This window comes from Mirounga leonina, unplaced genomic scaffold (genome assembly GCF_011800145.1).
Source record: "Mirounga leonina isolate KUSES-001 unplaced genomic scaffold, KU_Mleo_1.0 Mir_173, whole genome shotgun sequence".
Classification (NCBI taxonomy): Eukaryota; Metazoa; Chordata; class Mammalia; order Carnivora; family Phocidae; genus Mirounga; species Mirounga leonina.
This window is the reverse complement of record NW_023270447.1, coordinates 86,785,471-86,798,051: the sequence shown is the minus strand read 5'-3', so window position 1 is coordinate 86,798,051 and position 12,581 is coordinate 86,785,471. Positions and strand designations below refer to the sequence as shown.

General features: G+C 43.2%; 1 non-coding gene across 1 annotated transcript; it reads right to left on the bottom strand.

The window, feature by feature from the left end:
- Positions 1-4,915: 4,915 nt before the first annotated feature.
- Positions 4,916-5,022, bottom strand: LOC118020537. The gene has a single exon (XR_004681944.1). It is a non-coding gene; the product is annotated as a U6 spliceosomal RNA (small nuclear RNA).
- Positions 5,023-12,581: the final 7,559 nt, after the last annotated feature.

Genomic DNA, 12,581 nt, shown 5'->3' with positions numbered 1-12,581 from the left:
AGTTTGGGACTATTACAGCTAACGTGTCTGTGAACATTCTTGAATATGTTTCAGGGCCCATTTGATGTTGGATTTTGGACTTCGGTCAAATGCATTTTAAACGGTAATACGGTTTTTAAATTTTAGGCTAATATGGTGAAGTGACACCAATTAATTTTTGAAAGTTAAACAAACCTTGGAATCCTGGGAGAAATCCCATTAGAATATCATATATTATTCTATTTATGTATTGTTGGATTCAATTTGCTAAAAGTTTTTTAAAAGATTGATTTATTTATTTATTTATTTATTTATTTATTTATTTATTTGACAGAGAAAGAGAGAGAGAGAGAGGGAGAGAGAGCACAAGCAAGGGGAGCGGCAGAGGGAGAGGGAGAAGCAGGCTCCCCACTGAGCAGGGAGAGCCTTATGTGGGGCTCGATCCCAGGACCCTGGGATCATGACCTGAGCCGAAGGCAGACGCTTAATCGACTGAGCCACTGAGGCACCCCCAATTTGCTAAAATTTAAAAAAATATTTTTTTTATTTATTTGAGAGAGAGAGCTTGAGAAAACGAGTGGGGGGAGGGGCAGAGGGAAAAGCAGACTCCCAGTGCAACAGGGAGCTCGACGTGGGACTTGATCCAGGCCCCAGGATCATGACCTAAAGCTCAACTGACTGAGCCACCCAGGCACCCTCAATTTGCTAAAATTTTTAAAAGAATTTTTGCATCTCTCTATATCTACCATTTGTGTCATAAGGGATATTGGCTTATAGGTTTTCTTCTCTTGTAGTATCTCTTTCTGGTTTTAGTAGCTTCACCATTTAGTTTTTCTCACAAGGGAGGTGCCAATTTTCAGATCACTACATTGCATAACACAGTGATTCAGGATTATATGCTATGATACCATTTCTACACATATATTAATGGTTCCCTTCTTGGTGTTTTCTGATGGAGTTTCTCAATCTGGTTTTCTAGGTCACTAATTCCTTCTTTGTATGCATTTTCCTATTGAACCCTCTCTCTCCAATTAGCTGTTTGGTTTTTTAATAACTGCTTATTTCCTGACCTGTTACCAATAACCTATCTCCTTGATGTTTTTTTTAAGTAGGTTCCATGCCCAACGTGGAGCCCAGTGCAGGGCTTGAACTCACCACTGTGAGATCAAGACCTGAACTGAGATCAGGTGTCGGACGCTTAACTGACTGAGCCACTCAGCCCACCTCTTTGAAGATATTTGAAGTTCTTGTTGGGTCTTCTCCATTAATTCTGCTTCCTCAGATATAAGCTTTTCAGTTTTTTGTCTCTGATTTGGAGTCTGGCTGTTTTGCTCCTTAGATGTGCAATTATTTTCACATGAGCTCATCTTCCCCGGGGCGTCAGAAACCACCTGGATGGTAGTGGTAGTGTGTATTGAGCAAGGCTAAAGCTCAGCACCCAGTTTCTGCCCTCCTGGTGCAGTGTGTGTGTGTGTGTTGGGGGGCTGGCACAGGGTGGAGGTGGTGGCATTAAATTATAGGTCTCATAAGCCCTTTCAAGAAACCCTCCTGTATCTCTTTTGAGCAGTTGTTTTGTTTTGGTTTGTTTAAGTAGGCTCCAAGCCTAACATGGGGCTTGAACTCACAACCCTGAGATTAAGTCACACGCTCTACCAACTGAGCCAGCCAGATGTCCCAGTGAGCAGTTCTTTTCTAGAGGCCTCTTCACTTGGATGTCATCGCCTGGTCCTGAGGGAATGGAGGAGCAGAAGGGCCAACCTCTGGCATGGGCTACCTGCTGCTCCCCAGCATCTACGCCTCCCCCACACTGCTCCTGCACCCCAAGCAGAGCCAGCAGAGACAACACGGGGAGGGAGAGGAACACACCAGCCCTTGTCCAGCCTCCCCTCTACCCGGGGCCGACACCTCGGTCTGCTCCCTGCTGCCCTTACCGCCGTCCTCCTCCAGCCCGACCACCTTCTCTCCCCTCTTGCATTTCTCCATCTCTAGTTTCTCAGGCTCACCTGCCTCCCTCTCGACTGGCCACTCCATGGCTGGGCTCAGTGATGTACATGACAGCCCCATCCCATCGCCCAAGAACCCTCGTGGCGGATCCTATTAGCCACGTCTTTCTCCACATTGAAACGGAAATGCAGAGCGGTTCAGTATTTGCCTGCAACCACACAGCTGCTAAGTGAAAATCTGAGGCTCATCGCTTCCTCTCTGCCTGTGAAGGCTATACCCCACTCTTTGGAGTCGTTTGTCCCCAAAATAAAGAAGTGTGGACAAGACCTTTGCTTCAGCCATTTCCAAACCCCGTGGGATCCTGGGACGGACAAAGGAACAGGGCTGTTCCTGATTTCCAGGAGACAGTCCCCTTTAAATCTTTCGTCCTTTTGTCTCAAGTATCACTTTTTATGGACGTTTAAATTATTTATACTGTTTTGTTGAAAGCTAAGCACGTTGGGTAAATTGCCACCCGTTGGAGGGTAGAAAATGGACAGGCAGACTGGATTGTGATTTAGAAAAAAATAAAACATGGTATCTCCGACCCCAGTACCTTGAGGTTCTTTTGGTGCAGGCTGTGTGTGTGTGTGTGTGTGTGTGTGTGTGTGTGTGAGAGAGAGAGAGAGAGAGAGAGAGAGAGAGAAAGGGAGAAAGAAGGAGAGGGTTGGTTGGTTGTCACAGCTGGGTTTATAGCCTTTGGAGATTATTCCTGTACCTTTCAGTTTCTTTGTAAAATGAGCATGTTACCTGTCAACATTATATGGTTGGAAGGAAATTGTTGATGTAATGGATTTTTTTTAAAGCAAAAAAAAAAAAAAGCTCTATAAAGAAAAGTACATTATAAATAAATGGGGTTAATTTCTAGTCAAAACCACAGTCAGCTGTTTATATAAATATTATAGACCTAAATGCTTAGCTTCTTCCTTGGAGGCTGACTCCTTGTCTTAGAAGGCTGTGCTTTAGGGATGCCTGGGTGGCTCAGTCGGTTAAGCGTCTGCCTTCGGCTCAGGTCATGATCCCAGGGTCCTGGGATCGAGCCCCGCATCGGGCTCCCTGCTCCGCAGGAAGCCTGCTTCTCCCTCTCCCACTCCCCCTATTCTGTCTCTCTCTCTGTCAAATAAATAAATAAAATCTTAAATAAATAAGAAGGCTGTGCTTTATTGTCCTTTCAAACCACAACTTACTGAGGCCATCAGTGATGCAAAACATTTTCTTTTCCAGTTGATTTCTTTAGGATGATTGAGAAATACTATGGCAGCCAAGGGGGTCCCATCCTCAGTTCTCTGCCTGCTTACTGCTTTATGCTCTTACATTTGGGAGGAGAACATTGAATTTAGAGCATGGCAGACCAACCTATTATGACCACTCATCTTCAAACACTGTGTATATTCATTTAAATGGCCAAAGGGGGAGGGTGAGTGGATAAAATGAATAAAGTTGGTGGACTGATGACTATTACAGGCTCAGAGTATAAACTAGAAGGTTTAATGAGTGTTAAGAGTATGAAATGCAGGTCCCATTCCTACAGAGAAAAATGTGGGCTCATTTGAAGTTTAGGATTAAATTCAAACCCCAAATCCCAACTCTCCCATGAGTTGATTTGCCTGGGAACTCAAATAGTCAGGAAAGTAGCAAGTGAGGGGAATAAAAATCAGGTTCTTAGTTCTTACTCACTTTCCTTTTCAGAAAATTGAAGACAGAGTCCCAATTGAAAGGGAGGGAAAAAAAGGAAACAAACCCTTTAAAAAGATAAGAGGCTTCTGCTTGTCTGATTGCCCAGAGTGGACTGAATCTCAAATTGCCGCCAAGTAACCTCTTCAGTTATAAGCTAAATATATCATCTTTTATCTTTTCACAAAGTGTATCTTCTTGTTGAAGTGCACACATTCTTGGCTGGGATGCAGGTATGACCTAATTTCGATGTCAAGTGTGTGGGAGAATCAACTTTTAAAGCAGTGCTTCCAAAGCTGAGATGTTTGCAGCCGGGAGAATGAATGTGGTTGAATCCACCACTAGAATGCTCCCTTGTTATTGATAGAATTCCAGTGCTTTTTCTTTCTTTTTTCCTTGTTAATACTTAGTCCACTTTCTGTTTGTTTTAGGTGTTCTAAGGGGCATACAGTGCTGTGCTGAAGAGCATGGGGTTTGGAGCTAGATGTTCATGGATTTGAATCCTGAGTCCACCCCCCACTTATCGACTGTGACCTTGAATAAATTACTTCATCCCGGTGAGAGTTTCCTGGGGCTGCTGTAACAATAAACCGGATCACCTACAGGGCACCTGGGTGGCTCAGTCGGCTGAGCGGCCGACTCTTGCTTTCGACTCAGGTCATGATCTCAGGGTCCTGGGTTGGAGCCCTGTGCCAGGCTCCACGCTCAGTGGGGAGTCTGCTTGGGATTTTCTCTCTCTTTCTCCCTCTCCCTCTGCCCCCTCCCCAACTCTCGTGTGCCATCTCTCTCTCTCTCTCAAAAATAAATAGATCTTAAAAAAAAATAATAAACCAGGTGAGGGGCGCCTGGGTGGCTCAGTTGGTTAAGCGACTGCCTTTGGCTCAGGTCATGATCCTGGAGTCCCGGGATCGAGTCCCGCATCGGGTTCCCTGCTCGGCGGGGAGCCTGCTTCTCCCTCTGGCCCTCCTCCCTCTCATGCTCTCTGTCTCTCATTCTCTCTCTCAAATAAATAAATAAAATCTTAAAAAAATAATAATAATAATAAACCAGGTGAAATTAGAACAACAGAAATTTTGTATTCTTTCCCATTTCTAGAGGCCAGAAGTCCAAAATCGGTATCACTGGGGCCGAAAATTCTTTTTTTTTTTTTTTTAACTTTTAAAAATATATATATTTTTTTAATTTGGTTGTGGAACACTCTTTTTTTTTTTATTCTTATGTTAATCCCCATACATTACATCATTAGTTTTAGATGAAGTGTTCCATGATTCATTGTTTGAAAAATATGGAACGCTTCACGAATTTGCGTGTCATCCTTGCGCAGGGGCCATGCTAATCTTCTCTGTATCGTTCCAATTTTAGTATATGTGCTGCCGAAGCGAGCACTGGGGCCGAAAATTCTTAAGTGTTGACCAGGCTGTGCTCCTTCCAGAGTCTCTAGGGGAAAATGTGCTTCTTGCCTCTTCCAGTTTCTGGAGGCTGCTGGTGTTCCTAGGCTTGGCGTTGCATCCCTCCAGGCTCCGCCTCCCGGGGTCGCACTGCTGTCTGCACATCTGTCTGTGCCATCAAATCTCCCTCTGCCTCCCTTATTATAAGGATACATAGGACTGCAGTGAGGGCTGATCGCAATAGTTCAGGATAATCTCCGCCTCTACAAGGATGTTGTCTCCTTATAAGGTAATATTGACAGGTTCCAGAGATGAGGACCTGGTGTCGCTGGGGCGGCCCCCACAACCTCTCTGAGTTTCATCATATGGGAACAGTAAGAGTCCCTGTTTTACAGGACTGTGGCTAGGATTAAACGAGGCAATGAACGTGGAGTGCTTCCAGTAGTTCTCGGTTTAGAGTCCATGCTCGATAAATATCAGCTGTCATCATCCCTACCCCTACCGTCATCATTACCATCATCTACTTAAATTCTTCCCCTCTCTTGGAGAGGATGAGAAAAATCCAGTAAGCACAGAATGCTGAGATTATAGAACCTGGACACACTTTAGAATTCATCTACTCTGACATATAGGTTAAACGGAAGTCTAGAGGCATTGACTTGCGCAGGATCCCACAGCTAGAATGAAGCAGATTTATTTCATTGTAACATTTTATTCATTCATTCATTCATTCATTTATTCATTCATTCAAAGTAGGCTCCACACCGAGCGTGGAGCCCAATGCAGGGCTTGAGATCATGACCCTGAGATCAAGACTTGAGCTGAGATCAAGAGTTGGATGCCCAACGAACTGAGTCATCCAGGTGCTCCTCATTGTAACATTTTTTTTTTATTCTAATTTTTTTTTTTTAAGATTTTATTTATTTATTTGACAGAGACAGAGACAGTGAGAGCAGGAACACAAGCAGGGGGAGTGGGAGAGGGAGAAGCAGGCTTCCTGCCGAGCCGGGAGCCCAATGCGGGACTCGATCCCAGGACCCTGGGATCACAACCTGAGCCGAAGGCAGTCGCTTAACCAACTGAGCCACCCAGGTGCCCTAATTCTAATTTTTAAAAAGATTCTATTTATTTGAGAGAGGGAGAGAGAAAGACAGCACAAGCAGGGGGAGGGGCCAAGGGAGAGGGAAAAGCAGACTCCCCACTGAGCAGGGAGCCCAACGCGGGGCTCCATCCCAGGACCCTCAGATCATGACTTGGCCTAAGGCAGATGCTTATCTGACACTCTGATCCCAGGTGCCTCTCACTGTAACATTTTAGATACTAGGACTCTGTAATCTGTAGATAGGGACACCGAAGGAAAGGGATGATAGGGGATCACTTAGGGAGAGTGAAGGTGAGAGAGAATAAAGATTCAATGTGAAGGGTGAATTAGGTAGTATCTTCATTCCCATTTTATTTATTTTTTATTTTTATTTATTTTTATTTATTTTAAAGATTTTATTTATTTATTTATTTGAGAGAGAGAGTGAGAGAGAGAAAGAGCACAAGAGGGGGGAGCGGGAGAGGGAGAAGCAGACTCCCTGCTGAGCAGGTAGCCCGATGCGGGACTCGATCCCAGGACTCCAGGATCATGACCTGAGCCAAAGGCAGTCACTTAACCAACTGAGCCACCCAGGCGCCCCTCTTCATTCCCATTTTAGAGATGAGGACACAGGGGTTATGTGCTCAAGGGCACATAACAAGTGATAGAATTAGAATCCCAACAGTTGGACTGTAAAGACCGGGTGCTCTCGGGGCGCCTGGGTGGCTCAGTCGTTAAGCGTCTGCCTTTGGTTCAGGTCATGATCCCAGGGTCCTGGGATCGAGCCCTGCATCGGGCTCCCTGCTCCACAGGAGGCCTGTTTCTCCCTCTCCCACTCCCCCTGCTTGTGTTCCTTCTCTTGCTGTATCTCTCTCTGTTAAATAAATAAATAAAATCTTTAAAAAAAAAAACAAAAAAGACCAGGTGCTCTCAACCCCTCCCTATTCCCTCTTCCCAGTAGATGGTTTCTCAGCATGAGTTATGTATTCATCTCAAGTGGTTACACTGTAAGCGAGAGTAAGAAAATGCAATTTCCAGGAGACTCTGAGAGCTAGAGCTCTGGAGAGGGCTATGTCTTCAGGATAGTCTCCTTGGACTGGGGATTTGGGAATGGTGGAAACAGCGGTGTTACTTGAGATATCCTGACCCTACTGAGCACTGTTCAGCTGTGGGCATTGTGCTCCCAGCTCTACGTGTTGCCCAGATCCTCCCTCTTCTCGTGTCCCAGGCATCGCTCCTGGTGGCTGGACTCTTTGGAGCTGTAGGAAGCCCATTCCAGGCACTATGTTCTGCCCATATGTTCCGGGGCCATCTGTCACTGCAATTCCCAGAGACAACAATTTGGTTTCTTTAATCATGGTTTTAAGACCAAAGTTAATTGATACAAGGTTGTTCCTAATTAGTAAAAAATGCCTGTTACAGAAAAATGATGTATACATAAACTGCAATTCAGAAGAGGGGAATCTATGCAGGGTATTTTTATCTGGCTGAAATGATAGATCCCCAGTCATGACCAGGGGAAACAGCCAGACATGCTGATTATAGCTGTGTTTGCAAAGAGCCAACAGCTGATTAAAACGAAACTTTGCACTAATCGTGGGGAACTAAGGGAACACACCAAATTAAAATTTCCCATTCTCTTGGTCTTTACAAAAATATCAAATGTTAGTGTTTGGTTCTTGATTCATTACTTCTGCATGGTAAATATCATGTTTGGTATTTACTGTGGGGTCCTCAGGGCCACAGTGATCTCAGCAATTGTGCTAATTTGCATTGTGATGTATACATTCCTTATAAATGGATATTCATTTCAATATAATTGAACATTGGAGGCAAAGAAAAAAAAATGACACCAATTGATTTTGCTACTGGCGTTAGGGACTTCAGAAAATGTGGTCTAGGCAGACTTCTTTTTTTTTTTTTTTTAAAGATTTTATTTATTTATTTGAGACAGAGAGAATGAGAGAGACAGAGAGCACGTGAGAGGGGGAGGGTCAGAGGGAGAAGCAGACTCCCCACTGAGCAGGGAGCCCGATGCGGGACTCTAGGATCATGACCTGAGCCGAAGGCAGTCGCTTAACCAACTGAGCCACCCAGGCGCCCCAGACTTCTTTTTTTTTTTCTTCAAGTCTTCCCAGGAAGACTGGAAACTTCTTTTCAAAGACATAAGCCTTGTCCTACCCCACATATTTTTGAAATTACCTTTCTAGATTTGCGTTTATATGCTGAAGCATGATTTTGACTCTTCCAGGCAGTATCAGAATTCACCTTTTGTATTAATCTGGCTTTTGGAGATAGCCAGAAGTCATTGAGAGCCAAATGTTGTCAGGTGGCTATGTTGTCTGAGATCTTACACACGCTTTTTAAATTTTTGATCTTTGTTGGAGTAAGACTCACTTCTCCCAGCAGCTCACTCCCCTATTTCCCGTTTCCTACTTGTTCCTACCAATCTCATTAGCAAAGAATTCAGGCAGTCGAGCTTGTTAGAATTCAAGGTGAAAAGATAAGTAAAGAGACAGGCTTGAGGAACTTTTCAGTGAGTAGGAAGCATGAGTTTTATGACATCTATTTGGGCTGATTTTCTTTCCTTTCCTTCTGGATTCTGGGTAGTCCACAGGTTGTGGGACTAGGGCATCTTAAAACCAGGTCAGAGAGAGGATTATGGCTTTTATTTGGTGAAGCCACCAAATAAAAATCAGTCCTCAGCAAACTGGAGGCTTGCTGTGCTCATCAGTTTCCTGACCGGGAGGACTAACCTGTGCTAAAGTATCTTCCCCTTTTGACTCTCTTGATTCCAAATAACCTCAGCAGAAGTCGTGTCACTGTATATTAATATTAATGAGTTAGATCAGATTGCATCCTAAGTATTCACTGAAAACAAAAAACAAAAAACAAAAAAATCAGAGCCTTTATTGATTTGTCTCCAGCTCTGTATTGTTCACTTAATATAGTGTTCAATACAATCTGTACACACGTACTTCTATCAAATAGACAATATTTACAAGGACTTTGTATTATAAAAGATACTTTCCAGCTTCAACACAGAACCCTCGTAGGTCCAAACACATAAGCAATTACTATTTTTAAATGTGCAACATGATCCAAGACTTAAGTACACGTGTTACCTGACCTTGGTTAAAACACCCGGAAGGTAATTCTCTTTATGGGCATGGACAGTCCTGCAGAGGATTGCGGTCTTAATTCTCCCTACATTTTCATCAGTGCACATGGCGGCATGTGGCAATTTTGAATGATATGGCCTCTCTGAGTCAGGAAGGCCAACTGTTTGGCCAAGAGGCAGTGACCTTTCGCAGGGCAGGTTGTGGGACTAGGGCATCTTAAAACCAGGTCAGAGAGAGGATTATGGCTTATGGCCTCCCGCCCACTCAGCCCCTTGGGCTTGCCCAGCTGCCACGGGTGAGTCCTGGCCCCTCCGATCCAGCTGCTGACCCAGCCTGCAGAGGATTACTGGTGACATCACAGCTGGCATGCCTTTGGACAAATACCATCTTTAAACGATGAAATGTTTTCTAATAGGCAGTATAGAGACTGACATAACGGCACCCACCCATGTACCCATCCCACCGCCCTCCCCTCCCGCCGAACATTTTCATCCTGTGTCTTTTTTTTTCCCCCAAGAAATAAAATATTAGCTTCCTGTGTCTTGCTTCCTGCTTCCTTTCTTTCCTCTCTCCTAGGGTAACCTCTTTCCTGAATTTGTTGATGATCATTTCCCGTGCAGGTTTTCTTACTTGACTCTGCAGGAATGTAGGCCTGGGCGCTCTAGTGTTCTTCCGCACGTGTTTTCAAACTTCATGCATAAATGGCGTTTTACCGCACAAATTATTCTGAAACTCTTACTATTTTTTTTTGCTCAGCTTTATCTTCTTGAGATTTAGTCATTGCGCTAGCTGTCTGCTTATTCTTTCTCAGCCCTGTGCCCACCTTTCCATATTGTTTGCATCCCTCAGGCTCCTTCGCCAGTTGGTCTCTCTTTGGGTTCTGCCAGTAGGAGGCGTTGAGGGGAGGAGAGAAGTCTTCGTTTTCCTTTCTCTTTTGCTCTTTCCCTTCTTCTGGTGCTTTTTCCTGATGCTGCCGCCTCTGCCTCTCCCCCGCCTCTCCCCCCGCACCCCAGCTCCAGTCCTGGCCCCAACCCAGTCTCCTAGCTTCCCGAACACTCCCTCCTCCTTTATTCTCCCAGCGCTAGGAATGTAGCGCCTTCCTGCAGTTTCTAGTCTCTGAAGTAGCATCCCTTCCCCTTTTCTTTTCTTTTTTTCTCTTCAAGCTTGCAACATCTGCATAACCAATTCCTCTATTAAATCTCCTGTGTTTGTCATGACTACTGGGGTTTCTAACTGGGCCCTGACTGCTGCATTAATTTTAGTTGCTGGACCATTAATCTTAGTTGCTGCATAGTATTCCCTCCTATGACTCACAATTTATTCATCCGATCTCTTGTCGATGGGCATTTTGATTTTTCCTTATCGCAAACTATGGAAAGACTGCATTCTTGGACCTGTTTCCTCACTCACCTGTGCAAGAGTTTCCCTAGAGTATCTACTGGAATCCTGGGTTACTGGGCTGTGCTCATCTTCCATTTGGCTGGCTGCTAACAAATTTTCCAAAATAGCTGTCCCGGGCGCCTGGGTGGCTCAGATGGTTAAGCATCTGCCTTTGGCTCAGGTCATGATCCCAAGCTCCTGGGATCGAGTCCCGCATCGGGCTCCCTGCTCCTTGGGAGCCTGCTTCTCCCACTGTGTCTCTCTGTCTGTCTCTCATGAATAAATAAATAAAATCTTAAAAAAAAAATAGCTGTCCCATTGCCTTCTCTTCCATCACTGGGTACTGTCACACTTGCCATTGCTGGCAATTTGATGGATTTGGCATGATATCTCATTTCCATGATTTAAGTGTCTTTCCGTTCTTTCCTCTGTGGTTACCTACTCATATCATTTTGCACATTGTTTTTCCTGTTAGGTTGCTTGTATTTTCCATATCGGTTTATATTACTGTAAATTGATTGGATTTCTTTATATATTCTGAAACACTGGTTATATGTGTTGCAAATATATTTGTCCAATCTATGGTTTGTTGTTTGCTTTGTTTCATTATATCTTTTGTTGTATAGAAGTGTGTGTGTGGTTTTTAAAAAATATAGTCAAGTTCGTCAGTCTTTTTGGTTAGTGGTTTTTGTTTCTTGTTTAAAATATTTTTTTTCATAGGGGCCACCTGGCTGGCTCAGTTGGTGGAGCATGTGACTCTTGATCTTGGGGTCATGAGTTCGAGCCCCACCTTGGGTGTAGAGTTTACTTAAGAAAATAAATAAATAAAAATTAAAAAAATATATTTTTCTTTATCTCAACATCGTAAAATATTTTATATTTTCTAATAAAATATTTAAAGCTTTGTTTTTCTGATTCAGGTTTGCATTCCACCTGAAATTTATTTTTTATATGGTATAAGGACCACATTTTTAACTGTATAGTTAAACAATTATTTCAGCATCAATAATTATCATGTATAGTTTACCGTTTTCCCACTGATTTGTAATGCCAATGCTGTCATATGTTATGTTACCATATGCATGTGGTCTGGACTTTATTCTGTTCCATTTCTGGACTCGTATATTCTTGTGCCAATGCAACAGAATTCTAATTAGAATGACGTTCTTGCTAACTTATGGGCAAGTCCCCACATCTTGTTCTTAAAAATTGTGGATAATCTTGGCTTCATTCTAGCATATGAATTTTTTAAATGGACATGGAATAGATTTATTATTTAATTTTATCATCACCTTGTCAAATTCCATGAAAAATCCTGTTCAAGTATTCATTGAAATTATATTAAGTTTATAGATTAAACCTAGAGAGGACAGACAACTTCATAATATTTTCTTCCTGTCTAAAAATAAGGACTATCTTTCCCTCTACTTTTTGGTGATTAGATGAATTGTTTTAATTGATTTTTTTTAAAGATTTATTTATTTATTTGAGAGAGAGAAAAAGCATGAGGGGGAAGGGGCAGAGGGAGAGGGAAAAGCAGGGCTTCCCGCTGAGCAGGGACCCTGATGTGGGGCTCCATCTCAGGACCTGGGGATCATGACCTGAGCCGAAGGCAGACGCTCAACCGACTGAGCCACCTAGATGCCCTGATTTTAATTTAATTTAATTTTAATTCCAGTATCATTAACACACACTGTTACATTTGCTTCAAGTGTACAATGTAGTGATTCAGCAATTCTATACATTACTCAATGCTCATCACAATAAGTGTAATCTTAATCCCCTTCACCTATTTCACCCATTCCCCCACCCACCTCCCTTCTGGTAACTATCAGTTTGTTCTCTATAGTTAAGAGTTGGCTTTTTCCTTCCTTCCTTCTTTCTTTTTCTTTCTTTCTTTCTCTCTTTCTTTCTTTCTCTCTTTCTTTTTCTTTCTTTCTTTCTTTCTTTCTTTCTTTCTTTCTTTCTTTCTTT